The sequence below is a fragment of the Malaclemys terrapin genome, chromosome 8 (assembly GCF_027887155.1).
Source record: "Malaclemys terrapin pileata isolate rMalTer1 chromosome 8, rMalTer1.hap1, whole genome shotgun sequence".
NCBI classification, from domain to species: domain Eukaryota; kingdom Metazoa; phylum Chordata; order Testudines; family Emydidae; genus Malaclemys; species Malaclemys terrapin.
This window is the reverse complement of record NC_071512.1, coordinates 96,929,506-96,943,668: the sequence shown is the minus strand read 5'-3', so window position 1 is coordinate 96,943,668 and position 14,163 is coordinate 96,929,506. Positions and strand designations below refer to the sequence as shown.

General features: G+C 40.4%; 1 long non-coding RNA gene across 1 annotated transcript in view; it reads right to left on the bottom strand.

Annotated features, from left to right (window-relative positions):
• The window catches only part of LOC128841472 (uncharacterized), a 61,103-nt gene extending 53,201 nt beyond the window's left edge, over nt 1-7,902 (bottom strand). The window contains exon 1 of the long non-coding RNA XR_008445847.1: nt 7,815-7,902. This is a non-coding gene — a long non-coding RNA (uncharacterized LOC128841472). The remainder of the gene's footprint in view (nt 1-7,814) is intronic.
• Between the last annotated feature and the right edge of the window lie 6,261 nt (nt 7,903-14,163).

Genomic DNA, 14,163 nt, shown 5'->3' with positions numbered 1-14,163 from the left:
GCATACAAATTTTAAGACGATAGATCAGTTTGGATTAAGTTATTCAGAGTACTTCGTGAACTACCCTCGAGGACCCAATTTTCAAACCTGGGCACCTTGACTCAGATCCTGCAGTCACATGGGTGCTTTTAAAAAAAATTCCTATGTCACTTGCCCAAGGTCACACAGGAAGTCATATGCTACTCAGATATACATTTGTATCAATTAACATTTTGTATTAACTTGTGCTAAAAAAAAAACGTGCAAAAATTGAAACCATCTAAAACTTGCCTGGCTATACTTTCCATGAAAAGGCTGAAGTTCATCCCAAGTTTGTTGAAAGACTTGCAAATCTCTGAAGACAACCAGGACCCAGTATCAAGCAAGTCTGGTTTGGTCTGGTCTATGCTCTTCCAAAAAACCTATCATGTATCCAAAATGAAAGCTTAACTCTAAGGCCCTGATCAGACAAAATGGAAAGATTGTCATTGACTTCAATAAGCACTGGGTCAGGTCCTAAGAAAAGAAACTAATGTTATATATTTTTTATCAGAGTAATTTGCTCTATGCAATTTGGCAGGAAAATAAACATAATTTTAAAATGTTTGAATTTGTGTGTACCACAGTATATACATCATAAATATTCTGAGAGTAAGATCCTCAAGTTGGTATAGTCTTTATACTACTGTAGTGCCTAGGAGCCCTCGTTATAGACCAGAATCACGTTGTACTTGGTGCTGAACAAAAATAGATGGTCCCTGCCCTAGACAGCGTACAGTCTAAATACAAGCTAAGAGACAACAGATGGATACAGATAGATGGGAGAGTAATACAAGGAAATAAGTCGTAGCTCTACTGAGGTCAAGGGGATTCTTTAGTAGTCAATGGGAGTTGATTTACACCAGCTAAGGATCTGTCCCTGTATCCAGTTGCCTCCACACAATTGATTCCTACTGAGTTGGTGAACCATCAGCCAGAGCTTAGTTTGTAAATATATTGTTCTCTGTGTGGAGTTTTCCATTCAGCTTCTTCCGTGAGAAAGGTGCACAGGGCCCCTTTCCCAATCAGTCTGTAGTTCAGAAAACCTCTTTTCCTAGGGGAGTAGGTGGCGTCCTCTTCATTACTCAGCCATAGGGAGCTGAAGCCAAGAATGGGGACAGAGCCAGCCAAAAAAAAAAAAAAAAAAAAAGCTGTCCTCCACCCAAATGAGTAAATATAATTTCATTAAAAACAGAGTGGAAAATTTTCTGAAAATACTCATGTTCTTCACATGTTTTCCAGAATCAGCCTTCTCTTATGCAAGTAAATCCCCACAGCTGTGCAGCATAATGAGACCATAGAAAGGTCTTCCTTCTGGCTCTACCTTTTCCCTGTCCCTCTACTACCTCCGCCCAAAGGTGTGGAGTACCAAATGCAGGGGAGGGGCTCCAAAAGTCAGAAAGAAGAGTAAGTACAGACTCACCCCTTTGAAAAATGTGGGGCTTTTTTAGCAGGATTTTTGCTACTTTTCAAGCCCTCTGTGGGAAATTTCTGAGGGCATAACATGGCTTTTAATGCTATGCTAATCAGAAAGTCCATCTCTTGGAGGGAAGATTTCTACCACTACACTTCTAGTCAGTGGACCCTATTGTTCTGATTATTTAATAAATTAGATAGAAATAGAAATCTAAACAATTTTAGCTTCTTTTTTTTAGGGCCAGATTGTGCACATGGAACAGTACAAGAAGGTCCATGGAGACCAATAGAAGTGCCATTAAATGAACAGGACTTCTTGTGGGGTAAGATACTACTCAGTGTAAGGATGGTACAATCTGTCCCTTGGATTGTAAGGTCTTCAGAGCAAGTTGAGCACCTGCATACCAGAGGCCTTATTCTCAGTTTGAGCCTCAAGGCGCTAGCGTAATACTATTTCTAATAAGGCAAGGTGATTATGTCCTATGGCGATGAGCACAGTGTAGATACACTGATAGATAGTTACAACTAATACACCCACTCTTTTAATTTCCATTCTAAACTTTTTACCATTCAGTTTAAGCCCACTCCTTTCCCAAGTCTTTAATTTACCACGGCCCTTATAACTGAAATGTGGATTTAGACGTTAGCCTGACTGGACACCAAACACACACAGCACAGGCAACCTCCTAAGGTATTATGTCACCAGTATTTCCACCAGTATTGATAGATTAAATGGACCCAATCTTTAGTCCCTCAGTAAATCTCTGAAGCAGAAATTAGAAGTACGTAAATATCAGTCATTTATAAATCATCCGTTCAAGATACAAATGTGCTATATGCCCCTTTCCAAACCACCTTAGGACACAGCTTGCTGATTTTATAGATACACATAGATTTTTTTTTATGACCAGAATCAATGTTGTTCTTTACATACATATGTGTAATGTTTGACATATGATGTAAATTTACTTTTACAACATCTTACATAAAAGCTACTGCGCGTGTTGAGCTTAGAATTTATAGATTGTAGAAAATTACCTACTGGATTTATTTCATCATATGTTTTTCTGTACAATGAAAATGCTCGAGATCTGAAATATGTGAGGACAAATTCTGCTGTAAGCTACACACCCTTTCAACCTTCTTAAACTTCACAGTTGTAACTGAAGGGAATAGTTGGCCCATCTTAGGTTTAAGTAAAGGGCTGACTTTTTTTTAAAGAGCCCCTTCTCATAACTTCATTTCTACTGACTCAGATCATCTAATAGGTATCAGAAGGGTAGCCGTGTTAGTCTGGATCTGTAAAAAGCAACAGAGGGTCCTGTGGCACCTTTAAGACTAACAGATGTATTGGAGCATAAGCTTTCGGGGGTGAATGCCCACTTCGTCAGATGCACATTCACCCACGAAAGCTTATGCTCCAATACATCTGTTAGTCTTAAAGGTGCCACAGGCCCCTCTGTTGCTTTTTATCATCGAATAGGATTGATTAAATAGACTCTTCCATGTGCAAGCTGTAAGTTATGAATGTCTCATAAACAAAAGACATTTAACAATTACATTCTGAGGTTTGACACAGTCTAGCCTGAGATCCCCATGAATTTTTCTCAATTGCTTGTATGACCATGTAAGGCCAACTCTGAAAGTCAATGGGAGTCTTACCTGAGTAAGAACTACAGTATGGTGTTTATAGCTATGAAACTGATGGCTTTTTGTTCCTGCACACTGTAGATATAAATTTCTATGCATTTTCCCTACGTGTAGAGTGCAGTGGCCATTTTGTTCTCAACGTTCAGTGCAGATTGTTAGAGAAGACACACACACACTCTGTGCTCTCTTTGTTCTTGTTTGTTATTGTTGCTGCTGTTCTCTTGATCTAAGATGAAATCTGTTTATACTGAATGTTTTTAATTCTTCTTTGTGCAGTGGGAAAACAGAGCATACAAGATTTAAACTTGAATTGTTATCAGATCAATGGCAGGCTTACATAAGATTATCTATCTGACTTTATAATTCAAGCCATTTTCATGCTTGCAAACACATAAATAAAAAAATTGAAGCTAAGAACAAGCCATGCATACATCTGAGTGAACGTGCTTTGTTTAAAAGTATCATTAAGGCAACTTCCCATTATGTCTGGCAGGGAGTAAGTTTCTTTTAATGATTTTATTAAAAAGTGAATTAAAGGCCAAAGGTTGCTTTCCTACAGCCTTTAATTTCCTGTTGCATTGCCAAATGCCATGTGCATAAATTGTTTGGAGCACCAGACAAAGGAGCTGTCCTGGAAGATCAGCTTCCATACAGCCAGACTGCCAGTGTTTCAACACGGGGGCTGACTTCAGATGTGAGTCTGTTCTTTCAATTCAATTTAAAATCAGAAAAACACAGTGACAAAGCACATGCTTATTAGTCAATTACAAATACAAGCCTTTGGAAGCAGGAAAGTAGTGGCATATTCTCAAATGAGACGTAAGCATTCTTCTATGCAGTGTTATTGCAGCCATGTTGGTCTCAGAATATTAGAGAAACAAGACTGGTGAGGTAATATCTTTTATTGGACCATTTTCTGCTGGTGAGAGAGACAAGCTTTTGAGTTACACAGAGCTGTGTAGCTCAAAAGCTTATCCCGCTCACCAAAATAAGTTGCTCCATTAAAAGATATTACCTCACCCACCTTGTCTACCTAAAACAATGAGGAGTTCTTGTGGCACCTTAGAGACTAACAAATTTATTTGGGCATAAGCTTTCATGGGCTATAATCCACTTCATCAGATGCATGGAGTGAAAAATTGTCTACCTAAGCATTCTAGTTAAAGTCTAGGACCTGATTCTCCTCGGACGCACACTAGTTTTACATCAGTGTAATTCCACTGAGTTTTACAGAGTGAGAGGAAAATCAAGCCCATTGTCTTGAAAGAGACCCATTCCTGGTGTTTCACTTCTGTACTCAGATTATTAATGTGAGTTTGTATTTCCATTGCATCTTTATAAAGTGTCATGGATAATTTTCAATAACTCAAACAATTCATGCTGTAGTTTTAATCAACTATTAATTTATTTACTTATTTGTGGTTCATGATATACGTCTAATGCGTCAAGCTGAGGAGCTGCTGGGCAACTACAAATGTTGAGCACCGGCCTTATTTGCACAGAAGTGGACAATTTCATTAAATAATAGTTAATAATTAATACATGTATATAATGCCTGTTATCCAAGAATCTGACACCCCCACAAAACCCCTGGAAGGTATTGTATTATATCCCTTGTGCAGCTAACAAGATGGTAAGTGGTCACAGTGATGTTGGGGCAAAGCTGGGAACATAGCCCAGGAATCCTGGCTTATACAACCACATCTTGCATCTGGAGAACCACCGTTCAAAACATGAGTGACACTGACCATGACGGTGATGTAGCAAGGCTTTTCAATGTAGGTGTTTATTCATCACTTTTCTTCAAAAGCCCTTGGCTTCAGAGTTTGTACGGAGCACAGGTGGGATGCATACCTGCTCCCTCAGCAGAAACCCCCAGGCATTGTTGCATAGCAACAGTGCCTGTGCTTCCTTGGGGCAAGTTTCCCCCTATAATGCATGAGGCCTCAATAGCTCAGGGAGGTGTAATTTGCATCTCTGTTCTGCAGCTTTAATGGACCTGTCCCACTATAGGCAAACTGTAAAGTGTAGGCAAAAAACGTCAACCTTTAAAACGCTGTAATAAAGCAGCATTAATTTACCCCACTGCTAAAGCCATAAAACCGCCATTTAATCATGGGTTTATAGGAAGGTTTTTTTTTAAAAATGTTTGTATTGTTTCGGAAGAAATATAGTATGTATGAATATCTGATTGCTGAGGCAACAACATGGCTGTCCTGTTCCAGATGGTTAGCGAAGACCGATCATTGCAAGAAATGGAGCTGCAAACTAATTTTGTCTGGGAAATTCTTGCTGTATGAATTTTTCACTCTGCTTCATATAAACTCTGCTTGAGGTTGTTATTGTGCCTGTAGCCCATGCCAGGAGTGTGAGCTTTTGTCCCCTTCTGATGGCTGTTCCCTACATGAGTGTGTTATTGCCTCCAGCTAATGGATTTAGCCCCGGATCCAGAGCCATTCAAATCAGAGGGAGGCTTTCCATTGACTTAAACAGGCATTGGAAAGGCCATTGATCCTTATGCTCAAGTGGTGCTCAGCAGTGTCTTTGAACTCCGGTTGGCCCCAGACACTCAGGACAAGCATTTCTAAGCAAGGAGTGTAGGTAACTCATCCATGGAGAGACAAGAGCCACATCTACACTACTGGTACTATAGCAGCAGAGATACAGCGTTGCAGCTATGTCGCTGTAGTGCCACAGCGTAGACACTTCTTACAGCGATGGAAAGGGTTTTTCCATTGCTGTAGGTAATCCATCTCTAGGTAGAGAAAGGAATTCTATTGACCTAGCCGCACCTACACCGGGGGTTAGGTTGGCTTAAATGCAGTGCATGGAGTATGAATTTTTCACACCCCTAAACACTGTAGCTCTGTCAACCAAACTTTTAAGTGTAGGCTAGATCTGGGTCTGTGTCACCCTCCAGTGGCTGTTACACGAAAGAGGTTTAGGAGTCTGTTACTGCTGATAACTAAGAGGTTTAGGAGAGGATTTTCAAAAGCATCTGTGTGACTGTCAGTAAGATTTTTGCTCCTAAGTCTCATAGTTATTTTTTGAAACTTCCATCTTTAGTCCTATCTTCAAATGGTAGATGCTCATGATTTTAGCCTAGAAAGTTTTAGGTTTATACCACACTGCTGGTTGTACAGCTGCTGCAGGTCTTTTCTCTTGCATAATCAATAATGCTTTAAGATTTAACTTCCAAATTTTCAAGGCGTTTTTAGGTGCTCAAAATTAGACACCTAGAAGGAGTCCAAAAATCCTGACTCCTCTAGGTACCATACACCTCCTGAAATGTGCTAAATGCCCTCAACTTTGTTGCATGATTGGACCTTTAAACTTTTGGGACCAAATTCAAAAGATAATGTTAGCTTTAAATCTCAGAGTTTCATGCACTGTCACCAAACAGATTGCCACATGCTTGAACTTGTGAACATAAGATAGTGAAGCATGTGAACAGAGACTCCTGGTAATGGTGCAATGTGTCCCTAGGATATGAAATGGTACATGGGTGTAGGCATTGTGATCTATTTTTCCTCCAAAGAGATTTTTCCATGACAAATAAGGTCAATTTTCATGCAACTTAGACAAAAACATGACAGAATCTGGCTTTCCCATATAACACACAGTGTGTGGAATGGATATTGAAATCACGGTATGGTTCACATGCAACTAGCCATTTTTGTGACATGTAAAAGAAGAGGCAGCAAAATGGAGGAGTGTATCCAGCCTAAATGACCATTTTCAATGTTTCCAAAAGCACAAAGGGTGGGATTTTCAAAAGCACCTAAATGAGTTAGGTGCCCAATTCCTATTTAAAGTTGGGTGCCTGGAACTTTTGAATTTCCCATTCAAAACCCTTCAGGAAGACACATATGCAGATAAAACTACAAAAGCACCTAAATGAGTTAGGTGCCCAATTCCTATTTAAAGTTGGGTGCCTGGAACTTTTGAATTTCCCATTCAAAACCCTTCAGGAAGACACATATGCAGATAAAACTACTCCTGAGTTTCAGTTTGTTTACCTAACTGCCTTTTGTCAAGTGATGCTTATTTGGTGCCTAAAGAAATACATCAAACTACTATATGCAAACATGCTTTTGGCAAATCCAGACATTATTGTCTTCTCGCTTTACTTATATTTTCTCCATTTATATTGATGGAGTATATAAAGCACAGAATCCCTCTCTCCATTACCCCTGACCCTTCTTACAGAATCACCATCTATTTGAATCCAGAATGTGTGTCCAATCACTCCCATTGCTACTTCTGCATGTTTTAATTCAAGACATATCACCACTGAGAGCCAGTGACTCAGACTCTTGTGGGAGTCAGGAGACTTGGTTTCTAGTCCCAGCTCTGGCAGTGTCCCACTGTGTGACCTCGGACAAGTCACATCATCTCTCTGTGTCTATATCTCCTTCCGCCCTTTGTCTCACCTATTTAGATTACAAGCATTTTGGGATTGGAGACTATCTCATCCTCTATAAATGTTACAGCATCTAGGGCCCAAACCTTTATTGGGCCATGTAGGTGTACCATAATAAATATACTAACAATAATTTTCATCATCCTCATTTTTGATTATCACTATGAACAGTTAGCTATTTTTTTTAAATTGTGGGTGAAATTCAGAGGGTCCTATGCACTATTTAAGAGCTACAGGAAGGGATAGACACTAGTGTAACAGATCAGAATCTGATCCTTAAGCTTGGAACCACAAAGCTAAATTTTACCTTCATATTCCGTCTCTTGGATCCTCTTTGGTTGCCTACATGGCTGTTCTGTATTATGATCCTTCTAAATAAGCAGCCTGTCATTAGCTTTTATCCCAGTGCTTGCTCAGCCAGACTAAAGTCTAGGTCTCTTTGTTTTTAAGACTTACATGGTGTGTAAGTGCCAGATGTTTCCCATCTCTGGGCTCTTGGTGAAATAAACAAGAACTGCCAATAACCTTCACCTTTCAACTCTTACATTACCTATTCCTAAAGTACAAGAAATGGATGTGTGACATAGGGAGGTTTTGGACAACCTCCCAGGTTTATCTCAAAAGTCCTGTTCTCTGGACAAAGATAAGCACAGGAGAACAAATTGCAGTGTCACTGTAAAATTCACCTTCCACACTAAGAAAGAGGTTGGCTCCTTCAGAGGAAAAAGAGGTATGGGAGATTACCATCCAGGTTTTACCAAATACTTTAGCTGGGTTTGAGGTTACATAGAAACTAGCTCAGCAGAGAGGGAAAAAAAGAGGCCTTGATTCTATTTTTCTTCACACTAGTGTAAACCTGCAGTAACGCCACCGAAGTCAATGCAGTTACGTCAATGTAAAACTGGTATAAATAAGCACAGAATCAGCCATTGACTGTTTATGTAATGTATCACTGCTTGCCACATATGGCAGACAGTCATTCCATGTTTTATTCCCTTTCAGTCCAGGCATCCAAGCACGGGGTTTTCTTTGCCCCACTAACCCAAGAAATGAAGTCACGATCTTAACTTGTTATAGAAAATGCTTTTTATTAATATTAATACTAATAAATAAATTCATGTCAATAATCTACATTCGTTCTGAGCTGTCGCTTCCTTTCTACGATCCTCTATCATAGCCTCCAGCTTGAAAATATTTTCAGCACTCGTTTTGCAGCTGAGAGCAAAGTTCCCCTCCAAGACAATTGCTCCTTGCTTTCCAAGGAAGCCTGGGAGGGTGTTGCTTCAAGAGGCTGGGATCAACTGTCCAATCACACACATTCAGTTCTTCCAATGAATGATAGCCCAGATCTCACTCCCCAACCCCATGTGACAGCATTTGACAAAGCCATTGTGTTGACCCCAGCAGCCGTTCCTTTTTTGTCTTGATTCAATAGATGAGGAACAAATGCTATTACAGTATTAAGATTGCAAATCAGTTTCAATTATTATAACCCCCGTTTGCCTTCACCCGCAACTTTCCAAAAAGATCCCCCTTTGGGGATGAAATTTTCCATGTTTGATCTTGGCTGAAAGGTGAACATTTAAGAAAAAGAGAGTAAAATCTTTTTTGCCATTTTTCTGACATGTGTAGCTAAATAAACCCCACATTTTTTCCCCACTGGAAAAAAGACTGTTGCTTCAAATTTCGACACAGAACTCAAAAACAACTTCCTGGCTAAACTTGTCACCTAGCATGTACAACAATAAAGGTTCCTTTGGTTTTGAAAGCTTCTGCTAGTTTGGGAGATATTCCCTGCATTTAAAATGGTAGTCTGAGCCCTCAAACGGAGCTTTTCAAGTGCACCCAATCTAAATAGTGTCCATTTTGGAGGGTGTCCAAGTGTGAAAAATATTAGATATTAATGAAATATAATTAGGTAATTGAGATATTATATGAGCAGAGGTTGAGCAATAGCTTTCGAGCATGTTTACTAGGCACTGAAGTTCTCAGTAGAGCTGTGGAACGCCTCTAGACGCTTTTGTGACATCACAATGCATATTCTCTCTGCTTAGCCAGAGAGGACTCAGGCACAGACGATGCCTGCTGATGGGATAATTTACCTGCAAGACCTTTTCTCACTGTCTTCCCAATATTAATAATAATGCATGACCTTCATACCAGGAATAGTTATGATGCTTTGTTAATAATAACTATAGAAGAAGAAGAATGGTAGTGTCACAGGCAGGCAGGCCCTTTAAGACAAGCTGAGCTCAGCCTTAGCTGTGACCTAGCAGCTACCCCTCAGCCTTGCCTATGATATAGCAGTTTAGTGGTAATTAATGATCCTAGCTGGGTGTGATGGAACTTATTTAGAATGTGGAGGTGTACATAAACAAAGCTGAACCCAACGGAGTGGGAGGAGACAAAGGAGAGAGGAACAAGGAGGGGTCCCTCTCTTGGAAAGCTGGCCTAGAAAAAACCCACAGGGAGAAGGTAAGGTACCTGTGGGCGATGCCTTGAGATAGGGCTTGTAAGGGGCAGGGACATCCTTGAGGTAAACTGCCTCAAGGTAAACTGGGGAAGGGAGGGGGAATAGAGCTGGAGAAGAAGGGGGAACTCTGCAGGGCCCAGGAGTAGAGGCAGAGGAGAAGGCTGCAGAGTGACTCAAGGGGGAGGAAGATGTATTAGTTTGAATGGATACTTGGCTCGTTGTCACCCCTGGAAAGGCAGTGAACTTGGCCAGAGGGCTAGGCCACAGAATCCCCAGACAGAGGCTTGGGAGAAGACATGGACAAAGAAAGGCCATTGCAGGGCCAAGGAAGTGGCCAGCAGGGGGTGCCGGAGATGAGGACCCCTTGCAACATCATGCCCTGACACAAGGGGTGCTCTTGTGGTGAGGGCCCAACATTACCTGCAGGCATGTAAATTTGCAGCTTTCAGGGTCTTTCCACAATGTTTGTTGTTTTGTAAATTATAAACTCTGATATAAAATCATTATTTCTATCTTACTGAGCTGCACAGTTTACATCTGACTTCAATGGGAGCAGAATTAGGTGAGCGCTGAGCACAACTGAAAAATCTCATCTGCAACCTCTTAGATTGTTCTCCTTTCTGGACAGGGACCAGGCCTTCTCGCTTGTCTGTAATTCCCAGCACACGATGCCAATAGCTAATGCTGCAGAATTCAACCAAAAAAGCATAGTTCTAAATAAGTACCTGATGGAAGCTGCTGTCTACTAAGCAAATTTGAAAATCTGGCTGCTCAACTCTGCAAAGTTTGCAGTACTCTGACCGCAATGGGAGATGCATACGGCCCCCATTCCACAAGGTACTTAAGCACCATTGAAGTAAAGTGACACGTTTCTAGTTAGGCAAGTACTTATGCACTTTGCTGAACCGGAGCCTAAATTCTTTGCTGGGTCTGGACCAAAGTGCTCAGCCCCTTCCAGGATTGAACTCTTATTTAGGAGCCTACATATGGATTTGGGAGCTGAAATTTAAGTTTCTCTTTTTTTAAAATCTTGGTCAAAGCACAATAGATTTTTGATAGCTAGAAAATACTATTAAAATATTAGCATTAAACAATTTATTTAAAGGAGCTCAGCTGCTGTTCAATCTTAATGTGCACCTCCATGATGGGCTAGTTTGACCATGTAAGAGAGCATACGCCGTACATCTATATATGTTGTACAGAGATGCAGGAGTTTATTAAATGCTCTAGATATAAGAATTCATGCATATACACAGGGCCAGATTCTGGTATTATTACTCACCTTGAATAGTACCGTACCTTACGTGTAGCTCCCAATGAAGTAAAAATGAGTTCTTGGATGTTCAGCGCTTTTGGATATCTGGCTATTTATTCAGGTGCTAAAATACAGACTTTTGAGCCTGACTTTAGGCTCCTGTTTTTGAAAACTTTGGCCCTTGTGTTTTGTTCTGAGTTACTAATTCATAAAAGTTTTCAATGCAACAGAACATGTTTGGGTGTTCTTTAGATATCACTTTATGGTCTAATTCAATAACCAACGCTAATGATGTCCATTTCATCCTTGTTTATTAAACCATTTTGTGTCAGTGCATGGTCATTAACAGGAGCTGTTTGCCCAGGAAGGGGCCAGTTGTTCTCAAAAGAACACAATGGACCACAAAATCAGAGGCAATCGACCATATAGTCAAGCCAGGAGCAATTTCACTCACATAAAATGATAATTTAAAGCCTGTACTTGGCATCTTCTCAGTTGACTGAAAGAGGACTATGCACCGCATAATAAAACAAATTCTGATTGTTTTTATTACCAGAAGGCAGTAAATGGTGGAGTTACAGATGTTACCTCAGTTAGGCATAAAGCTTTAGCACTCTTTAGCACTGGTTTCAATAAAAACATGAAAACTTCTGTAATCCGAAAGCAAACATTTATGACTGTGGCTCTTTGGAATAGCTAATAAATATTTGTTTGCCATTGCTTTCTGGAGCAGTTGTCCTCATATTAATTTAAACATGTCACCAGGAGGCTATTTGACTCTTGCATGAAGGTACTTAAACCTTGTCTGTTGTTGTATCATTGGAAACATTAAATGATTAGAACTTGAGACATGCCTGAAAAGAAATAAAAGCAATTTAGCCCATCACAGCTCATCCTTATCAAATAGCCAGTCTCCCTCGAGAGTTAAATGGTTTCTTATATGACCTCAGTGTCTCTGCCTTAACTGTGCCTGGTACCTGGGTCATTCCTTACATCTATTATCCTTTGATGAGGAAAAGACTACCTAATGGTTGGCCTCTGGGTTTGTTTTCTCCCTTTCTATTATTACTGCTGAGCTAACAGCAATAACTCTCATGGACATTATCTATACCATTTAAGATTTATACACACACCCAAATTAATCTCCTCAACCATTTTAAGATTTTTAAATTGTGTGGATTAAGAGTCTTCAGTCTCTCCTCACAGCTCGTACCTCTCAGGCTTAGGATCAGCTGTCTTATTTATCTCTGGACCTATTTTAATTTTTAGGCTTTACATTTTTATGCTACTCTGATCACTCGTGAATCTTCAGTTTCTTTAGAGACTTGTATCTCATCAGTTCCTGTCCACAGCTTGCTATTTGATAGTCCAGATTCTAAAATTCTATGACTGAGTTGCATTTTTTATAGCTTGGAAAATCTGCTTTCTGAATTTTAAGCTGTTCAAAATGTTGACGAGAAATATTCTTGAGTAACTGATTGTTTTTGTTAGTTACAGCTCTTCCTGTTTGTTTAATTTGTTTCTGTAAATGAATTTTCCCTCCTGTGAAATGTGCTAGATTAACTGCCTTTAAGAATGATGATTTATCCACAGATTTATCAACAAAACAACAGGTACATCGCAGACAGGCATGGTACAGACTTTTCCCACTATTCCAACAAAGTGACTCAATTCAGGCTCAAAAATAGATGGTACAGAGTGGTACAGTGTCTTGACACCTCTCTCGTTCTCCAGAATCGGTTTTTCTTTAATAAAAAACATGAGTCTCTAGTTGTAGTGGTAGTAAAGAAAACCTCACAAATGTGAATGGAGTGTAACTGATACGGAGTCTGCAGAGAACCTGGAAGAATAGCTCTGAGGGGTGTGAACTGCCCCATTTACCACAGTCAGGTGCTAACCCCAGATGTCCAGGGATGATCATTTAAATGTCATCAGTGTTAACTATTGTATTCCTCCTGTAAGAAAGGAGAGGGAGGATCAGAACTTCACAATGTATTGTGAACAATTTATTTTCCCCCAGTCAGGGGTGGCTCCAGGCACCAATGCACCAGCATGCCTGCAGGAGGTCCGCTGGTCCCGCGGCTTCGGCAGCAATTCGGCGGTGGGTATGCCGAAGCCGTGGGACCGGCGGACCTCCCGCAGGCGCGCCACTGAAAGCCGCCTGACTGCCATGCTTGGGGTGGCAAAGTACTCTGGAGCCCAGAGTACACATGATCATCTACTAAACATCTGCACAATCTCTACTGCGTTGGCATCTCATTTTGACAACTCCCATGAGTGGACCTTATTATGTGGGTGGAGGAAGGAAGAATACCTCCTCCTTTTTTGCCCCAGTCTGAACCCTGGCCTCATTCCTAACCTGAAGGCAGCCTCTATTGCAACACCCATGTGAAGTAATGCCAGATGCTTTGACTCATTTGTAATGTGGACACTGTCCATTAGGAACATGTTTGCTATTTGTATTGGAATACAACCACAAAATAATAAATAAACAAAACAAAAAAAACCCATAAGGTCCATCCTGAGAGGGATTTTTCCAGTTGTCTCTCTCTTATGGACACATGGACACATCTTATTTTTGTGCGGGCATTTCATAACGCTAACGTATAATAAGCATGGTCAAACACTTGAAGAGTGACATTATATATAGATTCTCAGACTGCCTCCCTTGTGCTAGTCACTTATGAACGCATCTATAAGCTTGAGCATGTACATTTTATTCAAAGGACAAAGCCTTTTTACATCAGGGAAACATTTACCCAAGCCCCAGCCTTCTGTGAGTGAACTGCATTGTTCTGCGACAGCTTGACAATAGGCTGTTTCTGCATGTCCTCCGGTTGTGATCTGCTGAAAACGAGGACAACAACCCCACGTTAGCTGTAAAATAAAGAAACATTCATTATGATTTTTATTGCTCCCAACTACTGT